General features: G+C 47.7%; 1 protein-coding gene across 3 annotated transcripts in view; it reads left to right on the plus strand.

Annotated features, from left to right (window-relative positions):
* SFMBT2 (Scm like with four mbt domains 2) overlaps positions 1-12,853 on the plus strand; it is a 245,501-nt gene that overhangs the window by 978 nt on the left and 231,670 nt on the right. The window lies entirely within an intron of this gene.

The following is a 12,853-nucleotide window of genomic DNA, read 5'->3' on the forward strand; positions in this document are numbered from 1 at the left end:
AGCCCAAGCTAGCAGGGGTTGGAGGTGGGGGTGGGGGAAGGCCGGGGACGGGGCTGGGAAGCGAAACAGAGGGCAGGAGGAGAAAGCGGCTGCACTTGAGCGAAGCCTCAAACTCCTCTGTGCGCTCCAGGTTGTCATTTTTGCTTCCCGGGTCCCCTTGGCCTCGGAAGAGCCGGGCCTTGCGGGAGTCGGTGCGGAGTTGCAAAGTGTCCTCCTCCCCGGGGCGCAGCCTGTCGCCTCCCGCCGCCCACCCTCCTTGTTTCTGCGCTCATTTTAGCCACGCAGCAGCCGCGGCTACCTACCCCGCGCTGCCGCGTCTCCTCCGCGCTGGGGTCTCCCCTTTCTTTTGGTTTGGGTGGGAGAAAAAGATGGTGGGGACAGGGGATTGAAGACCGGCTGGGGGTAACAACACATCGTGCAGACATTCGGAATCGCCCCCTTGGAAACATTTGCCCGAGCAACTGAAATGAAATGGACAGTAGTAGTTTCGGAGCGTGCTCCAGCGAGGATGGTCTTTTTGTTCATTTTTTTTTTCTCTTTAAAGTAATATCCTGTCACTTGGGCGCTTTCCGGTTTTCTCCTCTTATCGGACCACCTTTCAAAATTACTCACTTGAGCCGGCTCTGGAGTTAATTTTTTAAATATGCGAGCGTGTGTATGTGCATGTGTGTGTGTTTTGCAGAAATCGCCAAAATGTAACTGTAGGAACTGCTAGATGTATTTATTGATTTTGACTCGGGGAGGTGGGAGGGGGCTGGCCGGAGCTGCGGGATCCTGGGGGGTGGGAAGTGGCTGATTCTTGGTGGCCGGACGCATGTCCAGAGCCCAATCCGTACTCGTGTTTTCTTGGAAGCGCCACAACTGCAGGGAAGGAGTCTTTAGACACCGTGCCAGTTTCAATATGGCGGGCTAAGGTGGCTTTTAAAAACTGAAAATAAAGGTTTTGAGGTGGGAAAAAACGCAGCTGAAGTTTCCACCCCTTAGTTTCGACTCTCTTTGGCTACCCCAGGAAGCGCTTTAGCGAATTAAGTGAGAAAACAGAGAAAGAATGGGCTGCCCGGTTTTTTTTTCCGTGGTTGGAGTCTGTGTGTCAAGTACATTGCTAGGGAGGAAAGGGATGGAGAGGTGCCGGACAAGGGCACCGAAACAGAACTGCCGTTCGTGCCTGTGGATTCGTGCGCAGGCCTGTGTGTGCGCAGTGTTTTTGAGGGTGTGTGTGTGTGTGTGTCAAAGACAACCGCCCCGAATGTGTGTGTGTGTCTTGGAACCAGACCCTGCCATGATTTGACGTGACAAACTGCGGACACGTGGTGCGAAATACATGAGGGCAGAGGGGGTGATTTATTTTGGCTTTCTCGCAGACGAGCTAGCTCTCGCCTCGTGTGTGCTGGATCTTGCGCGTGGCGATCCCCGAGTAGGTGGGGCAAGAAGGTGCTTATTAAAAGGACTAACTGTCCCGGGTACTGGGTGCAATCGGGCTGCAGAAGCCAGCGGGATTTCGTGTGTGCAGGGGGCGCGCTGCACTTCCTGGTGTGCTCCTGCTTCCTCCACGCGGCGCTGGGGTGGGAGATGGGGGACCAGGACCGAGACTTGCAGAAGACCTAAGTGGTGGTGGCGGTGGTGATGGTGAGGGTGGGGGTGGGGGGTGGGGCAGAACGGCGGGAGCGGCAGAACTCCGCAGACCAGCACGGAGCGTGGAGGCGAGGGTTGCTCTCCTTACTTTTGGGTTTCGCACTCTAGGGAATGTGGCGGTTGGGGACAGCCTTTTGGGAAGAAATCGTCCCTTGCTGACGTCTTCTCACCATGTCGGGCACGGAGGCCGGGTGGTCGCCTGGGGATGTGAGTGGGCAGCGAAGTGAAGTGCGGAGAGGGGGGGATTGGGGGGGAAGGTCAGCGTTGCAGGGAGGGGAGGATTTGGGAGTGGAGTTGGAGACAAAATCAGGGTCAGGCAGATGAGCGGGAGGGAAAGCCAGCAAACGCGAGCTCCGGTGAGAGCCACGGGATCGCGGGAACGCAGCTTAGCTGAGCTGGGAACAGGGGTTCCCGACAGGGGTCGCCCGTGGCCAGGACGCGGCCGCTGAACAGAGGTCCTGCGGTGGTGCCTGCCCCAGGGACCTCGGGGGCAGGGGCCACACGGGAACCGCGCACGGTCCCTGGGGCTGGCAAGCGGGGGACCTTCTCGGGGGCCCCGGGAACCTGACCGCGCAGTGGCAAGTGCCTGGAGGCATTTTAAAATGACAGGGGTACAAAGACGCGGTGACCAGATCTGTAGTTAGCGCAGCAACGTGGTTTGCACGAGCGCAGAGCGAGGCTGGACGGGGTCACTCGGACTCCACGCTGTTGGTGGGTGGAGGCCGGGGGTCAGCGGCACTGGTTTGGAGACCCTCGGCTGGTTACCCCTCCCACCTGGCGGCTGGGCTGAACGACGGTGATGTGCTGGCCAGGACGCGTCCCTGGCTCTTCCAGCCTGCGCTTGGGCGCGCCCTCCCGGTGCCAGCTTTCCCGTGGGCCACAGGAGGTGGGGAGCAGCTTAAAATGGCTCTGTGCTGGGAAGCTGCAGTTTCAGCCGCGAACCCCTCCCCTCGTCCTCCTGACGTCGCCGCTGACAAGCGCACAATTTACTCCAACGCCCCGAAACCCGCGATTTTGCACCCGGCGGTGCAGTGGAAGCGGATGTACAGTTGATTACAAAAAAGATTCCACAGGATTCTCGCAGGGCCCAAGTTTTTCCTTCTGGTGGGGAGGGGGGAGGAGCTGAGACGGGGCAGGAGCCCCGGCTGACCCCTGCCCTGGCACCCAGGGGCTCGGGACGCATCGGGGGTGGGGGACTTGGATGCGCGAAAAGCCCGAGGGAGTTCCGGGGACGCGGATGGGGACCCTGCGGGGCGATTGCCGTGGACCTCGGTGCTTGTGCTTGATGGCGTTTGCGGTGTCCGAGAATCCTGGACGACGCCGGAAAGCCTGAGAGACCGTTCCCAAACTTCTAGAGACCAGATCACAGTTTCACTTTCGGAATTTTCAGGATCTTTGGGCTTTTAGAGTTGGGTGGGATTTCGAGAAGGCAAGGCGACGCTCATGACCCTGACGATATATCGGGCGCCCGACTTCTTGCCCATCCCAGCGTTCCCCACTTTGCCTCCCTGGACCTCGCTGCCCGGAGCCGAGTTTGGGGTTCTGAGTTTGGGGTTCCGGGGCTCTGCGTGCCACCCCCAGCCGGGTCCCGAGGGCTCCCGTGGTGCAGCTGAGGCTGATCCGAGCCCATTGGTGGGAAACCGCTTTCACCAGGCCGACCCCTCTTGAATCTGGCTGGGTTGCCGCCGCCTTCCACTCTCTGTGCCCCCTCCACCCTTGCACTGTAGGGAAGGGAACTGGGAGACCCACTGGCGTGTCTACACCAAGGGAGTGGACCCAGGTTCCACCAGGTCGGAGAAAAGGCGAAAACAAGCTTAAATGTGGCCTTGTTTTCTGGGGAGGCTTTTGGGGGTGGGGAGGGAGTTGAGCAGTAAGGGGGTTGGGGGAGGGGATAGGCCTTGTTGCTCAGAAGGAATTGTTTGCTAGGTCCTCCCTGGAGATAGGAGGTCAGCTACTTTTTCCCCACTAAGCATTAAATTTGCACACACTCTGCTTTCTCCCTTCCATAAATAAATATTGTCTCAGATCTTATCTTTGCTCTTGCTGGGACCAAGCTGCTTGCCTGCAAGAGAGTGGGAGATACCCACGCACCACCCGCCCGCCCCACCTCCCGTCCTGCCGACCCTCTAGGTCCTCACCAAAGAGTTTACTGATTGTAGGTCCCATTCCTGGGCCAGTGTAGAACATTCCCAGTGGCAGGGGTTCTCTCAGCCCCCATCCTGAAGAAGAGAGTGGTCACCCATTCTGTTTTGATGTGTGTTTCTCTGTAAGAGCAGGCAGAGGCCTCCTGAGGTGGGAACTGTTTCCCATTTCCCATTCGGATATGTCCATCCTGAACCTCAGGCAGCCCGTTCTGCTGGCAGATGCGTTTCAGTAATCATGGGAGTAATACGTAGCAGAGAATTTGTCCTCTTCCTGTGTTCTTGCAGACATTATAGACTAATTTTTTTTTTAACGTTGCTTGTTATAAATAACTGGCTTTATGATTCTTGACTTAAAAACCCGGAAAAGTTTCCTGACTCTTCCCTGGTTTGTTTTCATCATGAAGCTTTCCTGGGAATGCTAGACATTTATCCATTTTTCCATTGTTGCCCACTCTAGCTAAGGTGGCACTTTTTTCCACCACTGCCCACAAAAGACTTCCAAATTTGAGAAGAAATACTGAGTGAGGGAAGCTTGCTTTGAGCAGTAAGAAAATGAGGTTCCATGTAATTAATATAGGACGCTTTTGGGATCTAAGAAGCCCATAAAGGAAATTCACCCTCTCCAGGCTCCATACTTAGGCCTAAACGTTTTTTGTCAGATTATCAGTTTTCATGGTGGTCGTCTTCTTCTTCTTCTTCTTCTTCCTTCTTCCTTCTTCTTCCTTCTTCTTCCTTCTTCTTTCTTCTTCCTTTCTTCCTTCTTTCTTCCTTCTTTCTTCCTTCCTCTTCCTCCTCCTCCTCCTCCTCCTCCTCCTCCTCCTCCTCCTCCTCCCCCTCCTTCTTCTCCTTCTTCTCCTTCTTCTCCTCCTTCTTCTTCTTCTTTTAAAATAACTTGAAGACAAATAGTTCACTGTGGGACTTGAATGACCTACATTTCTACAGTTCTAGTATACTAGGTTTGGACATTTCTCTCTTTCTGTTTTCTTACTCTGAATTTTTGAGGGTCATGGGACAGTGCAGTGGTCAGAAGGAATTTTTACCCTGCTCTAAAGTAAGAACTCATAAAGGTTTTTGTACCAAAATGACATTGGGATCTGTAATTCAGGATGCATTTTGCGGTTTTTCTAACCATTCTTACATCTATGTTGCCTCAGCAGCAACTTATTGCCCCCATTCTACAAATAAAAAAAAATGTAGGGAAATTATACTGTCACAACAAACCAGGAAGTCAATGTGTGTATTCAGTTTGGTGATCCAGGATCTGTCAACACTAGCTGGTAAGGAAGATTCCTGATGGCGAGGGGGTGGGGATGGCTCTGTTCAGCTGTGGGATCTGAGACAAGTGTCATCTTTCTCAGTCTCAACCTCCTTATCTACAAAATAAAGGTGCTGGCCTGGAATTTCACTGAAAGATCTCTGTGCTTCTATCTGGGAGGAATACATCTGCAGTTCGGTACATCTATGCAGATAGTCCCAAGAGCTTCATCTTTCAGACTCATGTCCCCCCAAAGGATGGTGAAAACATGACTGGCCTTAGGTGGCATCCATATGCAATCATGCTTGTGAAGCAGCAGGCGAGCTGAGGTTCCCTGTTGCAGAGGAAAGTGCTGTTGTAAAGTGAGGTAAGCTCCGCAGGGGGTCATGTTTTACCTGTGCTCTGGAAAAGGCGAGGGATAGGGAATATGGAGGCTTATACATATGTGGCCTTCCCACATAACTCCATAAAGGTATGGGCTGGGTTAGAGCGGCTTGCCTTTGAACACAAGCCATGAAGAAACACCTCACGTCATCTTGTTCTAATAATTTCCAGGACTCAAAGAGGCTCTTCCAGATAGCACAGTGTACCCCCACGATTCCAGATGAGGGGTGCTAGGACCTCATGGGTCCGTGTTTATGAGGTAGATGATGACTGCAGCTTTCTGGTAGCCAGCGAGTGAGCGAAAGCGTCCACTCTGAATTTCAAGGTTTTCCGTTCCTAGGCTTTACGTTTGGCCGCTGGGCAGTACTTCCTCTCTTTGTTACACTAAAAATTTCTGGGACAATTCCTAAGACAAATATTCCTAATGTTCCTAAGAAAAAACAAGCATTGACTGTGTTTAAGTCAAGTGTAAACAAGGTGTTTACAAGACTGTGTTGTAAGGAAGGGAAGTTGTCTGCTTAGAACTTTCAGTATAGGAAAGAATGTGTCACATGATTCGTGTAAGGTTTCCAAGTAAAGTCCTTCGGGATTGGTTTTGCATGATCAGCTCATCACTGTGCTGATGAAAAGATGCCACCTTAACGCTGCCCATCTGGGTGGCCTGTAGTTAATTTTAAAAAGCCAAAGCAATGATACATCAACCATACACTGATGGTCAGTGTCCCTCATGTTATTGATGAGATGACACGTATAGGCCTCCATTCATGTGATGAGATAGATATCGTTGACTTTGATTAAAGAAAGAATCCATTGTGCTTTCCTGTTTCATTCCTTTCTGGTTTTCTGAAAAAAATGACATATTTGATAGCTCCAGGGCTTGCTAAAGCATTTGGTGACTTCTGCAAAGTAGGACAAATAACATTAGCAACTGTGATGACACAAGAAGGGTTTGGAGGTGTGGGACACCCCTTCTCCACGGGGGAGAAGGGGCAGGTTTTCATCTTGTGAATTTTTCCTTGAAGTTGTATTGGCCAAGAAAAAGATATCTTGCAGATATTAAGATTTGCCTTCCCTGCTTTCTGCCAAGTTTGGCAAGCTGTTTTTTTCCCCTCCATTTCAATCAACACTAATATATGGATGGAATCACTTTAAGGTATGATACAAGAGTTTGAAATTCTATCTGCAAGTTCCTACGAAGTCTCATTTTAAATATAACTTAAATGAGCGCTTAGAAGGAACGGCACTTTTGGATTGTAGGTCTAGAGATTGAGCAATGAAAGGATTGTTAATTAATCTGCTGTAAAGTTACCTGTTTACTCCAAATATTCTTTATTTAAAAAATATTTATAGATTTTTAAAAAACTTTTATGGATACATACTAATGGTACATATGTATGGAGCGCATGTGATATTTTGATGCAAGCATACAGTGTGGAATGATCAAATCAGGGTCACTGCGATATCCATCACCTCAAGCATGTATCATTTCTTTGTGTTAGTAGCATTCCAATCCAGTCCTTCAAATACTTTTAAAAATGGCACACGCCTGTAATTCCAGCACTTTGGGAGGCCGAGGTGGGTGGGCCACCTGAGGTCGGAAGTTTGAGGCCAGTCTGACCAACATGGAGAAACCCCGTCTCTACTAAGAACACAAAATTAGCCACGTATGGTGGTGCATGCCTGTAATCCCAGCTACTGGGGAGGCTGATGCAGGAGAATCTCTTGAACCTGGGAAGTGGAGGTTTCGGTGAGCCAAGATTGTGCCATTTTACTCCAGGCTGGGCGACAATAGCAAAACTCTGTCTCAAAAAAAAAAAAAAAAAAAAAAAAAAAAAAAAGCTTAGTTAAATATCTGCTATTGACCAGCGACTCTTCTTATTGCTTTATATTTATATTTCATCTATTTTAGGAGAGTTTTGTCATCCTCATTTTACAGAGGAGACAGACTTTAGAGAGCTTGAGTTACTTGCCCAGAACGCCAGCCAGCAGGAGAGAGAGCTGGATTTGGAATCCTACTCTTACACGTTGTCTTAAGATTGTAACCGCTATCTCTTGATTGCTTACTACTGTGTGTGAGACACTTGCCTAGCACTTTATTTATTTATTTACTTTGAGACAGAGTTTCCCTCTGTCACCCAGGCTGGAGTGCAGTGGTGTGATCTCTGCTTGCTGCAACCTCTGCCTCCTGGGTTCAAGCGATTTTCCTACCTCAGCCTCCCAAGTAGCTGAGACTACAGGCATGTGCCACCACGCCTGGTTGGCTTTATGGTTTTAGTGGAGATCAGGTTTCACCATGTTGGTCAGGCTGGTCTCGAACTCCTGACCTCAAGTGATTCTCCCACCTCAGCTTCCCAAAGTGCTGGGATTACAGGTGTAAGCCACCATGCCTGGTCTTGCCTAGCACTTTAAACCATTCGCTTATTTAATTTTTATAGGTGAGGGCTGTTATATTTACTTTATTGATAAGGAAATGGGGTCTTTGGAGAGGTTATACAGGGTCATTCTAATAGGGTTTGTGTTTAGTAGTTAAGTTTGAAATGGAGTAAGACTAGATCCTTTTTTTCTTTTTGGTTGTGGGAGAGCAGAGCTTTTCAATGAAGCTTACATTACTGTTTTTAAATGTATAAGTGCAGATGCTCAGTTAGGACAGAATGTTCTTTACTGTTGTATGAATAAGATTTGAAAAGTGTTGAATTCTGAAATTTCATCTTGATTAGAAAATAACTGGTTTTAATATAAATCAGTTTTCTCCCACTAAATGTAGGTAAGGATATGTTTTAAATTAAAGCTGTTGGTAGAAATGAAAAAGGCACTATTGAAAGCTGGGGGTAGAGAGCTAGAATTTTCCCTCCTAAGCAGTGTTGTCCATTGATAAGGACAGTCTTTTAGAGTGAATTTCAGTTTTGGGTCTTTTACGGGATGATTTCCTTTTCATATAGAAAACTGAGGACAGACGTCACCGCCGCTTTCTTTGTGAGTCCCAGGTACACATGGTCTTGTCCCTCCTCAGTCTTGCTAGCTGGTGGTGTGCTACCCCTGTCCTGGCACTGTTGGCCTGGGACCATGAAGGTGGAGAATCAACGGCCCTTGCTCTGTATTGGTGGAAATTAACTGCATCTCTTTTAACGCAGCAGAGAAAAAGTCCAATTTTGCCAAATCGAAGTGGCTGAATTTTCACAGTTGGCATTATTTTTAGAAAGTGCACTAAATATGGAATATTATAAATAAACCGTAGTTTGATGCTTAGAGTGAACCAAGTCCTGGGAATTCAGAAACCCCATTTCTGGTTCAGGGCGTTTCGGTGTGACCCCAGCTAATCCCTTTCATCTTCACCCTCCTCTGTGTTTGATTTTTCCTGCGATGGATGGCAGAATAGAGTATTTGCAAGGCACAAATATAGTTTAAAAACCTGCTTTAAAAGGTGAAAGACATGTTTAGTTAATTAAGCTTTTGGCTTTATGACAAATATACTATCTTTTTATTAGAGAAAAAGCTCTCTGACCCTTTTACAAGGTACACACTTCACAATTGCAGAGGAAGCATTTGTGTGTGCAGTCATTTTTCTTTTATCCCATCTCCAGATTGGAAAGGACATTTCTTTCCAGGTGGGCTTGGTTTTTTTTCTTTTTTACTGTTATATACTCAGTAGTGATCATCTTGCCTGTGTACTAAACAGAACTACTCCCTGGCCTGGCAATGCAAGAGCTTTCTGTCTTCTGGCTGCATTGTATCTGTCACTGGATATAAATGGTACCAATTGGTACGTGGCTTAGGTTACAGTTCTTCAATTAAAGACAGACATGCGTAGGAGACCGTTGTAAATAGCCTGCAGTTGGTCTTCCATAGGAATGAGATGCATCGCTTGTGTGGAACCCTGGAGAAATGTCCCATGGAATGGCGTGCCGTGGAGATAGCCACAGAAAAAGTCAAGGGCATAGAATGAAAAGCATACTGCCAACATTTAGGTTGGGTTATGGTGGTGTTTGCATTTGTACCTGCAGGAAGAGACGAAGTTCACCTTTCTAAGGACAGAGAAGTGGGAAAAGAGGAGGCTTTGGAGGAGGTTTTTGGGAAGAAGATCAGGTTTGATCCTGAGCCCATCACTCTGCGCATGTCTGAACCAGAGGACAGAGGCCATGAATATGCATGAGGAAATCAGAGGGCGACGTTTACTTTCCAGGCAGCCTCCTTCTTTTGTGAATTACTTTCATCGTTGGTTGTAACTCCCTAAGTTAAACTTTGTCTGCCTGGGGAGATGCTTTAATCATACTTGTTCTTTAGGAATACATATTATTATATTTATAAACAAACAGGAGGTGTAAGATCACTCCTCTGGCTCTGGCTGTGTGCTGGAAGCTGTGGGTTGAATCCTGGTGTGTCCTTTGGCCTGGGTTTATTTACTCAGAGAAAGTCAACATGAATGTCTTGGTTAGAGGTGTAGTCTGTATCCTACACAGTCGGTCTTTCCTCATCTCACTTGCAACCTCAGCTTTAATTTTCCCATTGACACAATGAAAAGGAGGCTTTTAAGGTCTCAAGTGCGTAAAAAGATGTGTACTTGAGAGACTTACCACCCTGGCACTTTTTGGAGGGGATGCTTTTTGAGATGTTTGTGCCGTGGCAGGTGAGATCCTTGGGCCTTTCCAAGGAGAGGGCTTTTCTAACCGAGTGGAGGAGGCGGCAGAGGAGGCCCCAGGCCAGGCAAACTCTTCTGAGAAGCATTGTCATGTCCCCGTGCTAATTAAAAAGGAAAAGAAGTTTGGCAGAATGCAGCTGCCAGGGTTTCCTATTGAAACTGACAGGTTTCAAGAGCCTGGGAGGCCTGATGCCCTCGAGGAGCTAATTCCTGCCAAGCCTGTGCCCCCTGCCTTTAGGTGAGTAGATGCCAACCTCTGGATGCCATCAACTTCATAGAAGCTGACAGCTGTGGAGCAACTTGGCGTTTTTCTCTCCTTGCCTTCTCCCTAATCCACTCTGCGTGGGACGATTATTGAAAGATAGCCAACCCTGGAATGAGAGATACCATCGTAGCCCTCCATGCTGCCGCTTGGAGAAGGACATGGCCCTTGTACAATAACAGATGGTGTTTATGGCAAAGTTTGGGATTTGGTCCTTGTCATTCATTGCCTTCAAAACTAACTGAACTGTGCTGTGCTCTTCCCAGAGAGCTATAAAGAACAGGCATCCTCTTTCCCTCTTCCTCCCTCTGCCACTGTAAACTTCAGTGGCCTTGTACAAGTGATGAGATCAGGTCTTCGAATGGCCAGCTGGGCACTCAGGGCCGCGTGTCAACTGGCCACTTCATATTTGTTGGGTTCTCCTGCCCATTTCCCAGTGCAGGCTCTGGGACCAGAGAGGCTGAGCTCACCCTGCCTCCCCGTTAGCCGGGGGGAACCTGCCATTCCTCTGACCTGTTCAAACATCACAATTTCCTCCAGGCCCAGCTCAGATTTACCTTTGTCATGAAAGCTTTTGTGATCTGGCCCAGACCATGGTGACTGTTCCCTTCTTTCCGTCTCTGTTCCGTCCTACTGGGTACTCTTATCTCCTCCTACTGCATCCTCTCGATTTTAACAAGGAAATAAAGTGGAAACCTACATTCCCTGACATGCTTGGGTGGGAGATGAGAGTAAGGAAGCTTCTAGGATAGTCCCTTCCCTTTGCAGCTGAGGACAGTGTTCCTTGGGGCAGTTAAAGGCCAGGAGCACATTCTGGAGCCTGATGAGATGTTACTGTATGGACGCAGCTTTCCTGCAGAGTCCTGCACATTTTCTGAGTTCTCTACTGACCTTAGGAAGTGAGGGTATTTTTATTTACTTTGCATAATGATTTTCAGGTAGACACTAGTAAACTTCATGCACTTAAATGATATAATTTATAAAATTTGGTGGTTAGGTCAGGCACAGTGACTCACGCCTGTAATCCCAGCACTCTGGGAAGCCGAGGCAGGAAGATCGCTTGAGATCGGGAGTTTGAGACCAGCCTGGCCAACATGGTGAAACCCCGTCTCTACTAAAAATATGAAAATTAGCTGGGTGTGGTGGCGGGTGCTTGTAATCCCAGCTACTCGGGAGGTTGAGGCAGGAGAATCGCTTGAACCTGGGTTGCAGTGAGCCAAAATCGTGCCACTGCACTCCAGCCTGGGTGACAGAGTGAAACTCTGTCTCAAAAAAAAAATTGCTGGATGGGATATATCTATGCACATCGCTTGTAGGAATCTCCAGCGAGAATGCAGGGCTCCACAGGCGAGGGTTTCCCGCTGGCTGATACCTCCACGGTGTTGGGACTCTTCATCTCTTCATTATTGGTATTTTGGTTGACAGTGGGAGGATAACTTCCTGTGTTGTTTTGAACTTTGAGGCACCTCTCAAGCATTATAGCTGTGCATTTGTTTGGCTTAAAGTGATCAATTCATAAAATCTACCCGGAACATTACGCCCTAAATTATCCGTATATCCCTGGCTTACAGAAACCTTCCTTGTAAGTTTCTTTGCTTTTTGAGTTTTGGGACTCTTTGGACCACACATGATCTACTTAAAATGATGAATATGCATTTGTATGTAATGCAACACACAAATCTATTGGGGAATAAAAGGTTTACTTTACTTTGTTACAAACTTGAAGGGGGGGATGCTCTAATTTATTCCTTTTAATATTTATAGGGGATAGGGAAATCCTGTATGTATGTGGGGTTTGTCCAACAGGTTTGAACCTAGTGTGACTACAGCTGTGCTAATTCTAAAACTCCTGCATTTTAAATAAAGCCCCATTTACACCATGTACCCACAAAAATTAAAAACAAAAAGGCCCTATGACCAAATTCAGTCTTCTGCTTAGCTAAGCATGGGGATTACCTTTGTGGCTCAGGTGTGAATTTCTGGTACAAGAAATACCTTGATGCAAAGACCCGTCGCGTAGCAGTATTTAATTGGGTATTGCAAAAACTTCAGCTTTCTTTATAGTAAATAAATAATTTGTTGATAAAGAGTAAATAAATGTACTTTCAAGATGGTACACTTAGAATTTTTTCTCCTCCTGGGCAACTCACATGGAAACCTCTTGTTTTTGTCATTTTGCACATGCCTATTTTTTAACAACTGATTTGTTCACCTTCTGCTCTCAGGCAATATATGGTATTTGATTGGGAGGTTAAGAGGTGACAGTGAGAACCACGAATTAGAAGACAGAGAATGTTACTGTGTGAATAGGAGGTATTTACTCCTCGAGTGCCTATTATCCCCAGCATATCTTATTTCCTAGTATTGAGGCATGAATCTGATTTAAAAAATTAGCATTTCTTATGCCGGGGCAGCAATTTGTGTCAGATTTCAATCTATTTCGAGTGAAAACCAGTATGAGCCTGGTTGAAAAATGGTGAGCAAATTGCTGTCCTAATCAAGGTAAATCAAGCTCTGAGCATATGGCGGATGGCAAGATG

This window comes from Cebus imitator, unplaced genomic scaffold (genome assembly GCF_001604975.1).
Source record: "Cebus imitator isolate Cc_AM_T3 unplaced genomic scaffold, Cebus_imitator-1.0 Scaffold20, whole genome shotgun sequence".
NCBI lineage: Eukaryota > Metazoa > Chordata > Mammalia > Primates > Cebidae > Cebus > Cebus imitator.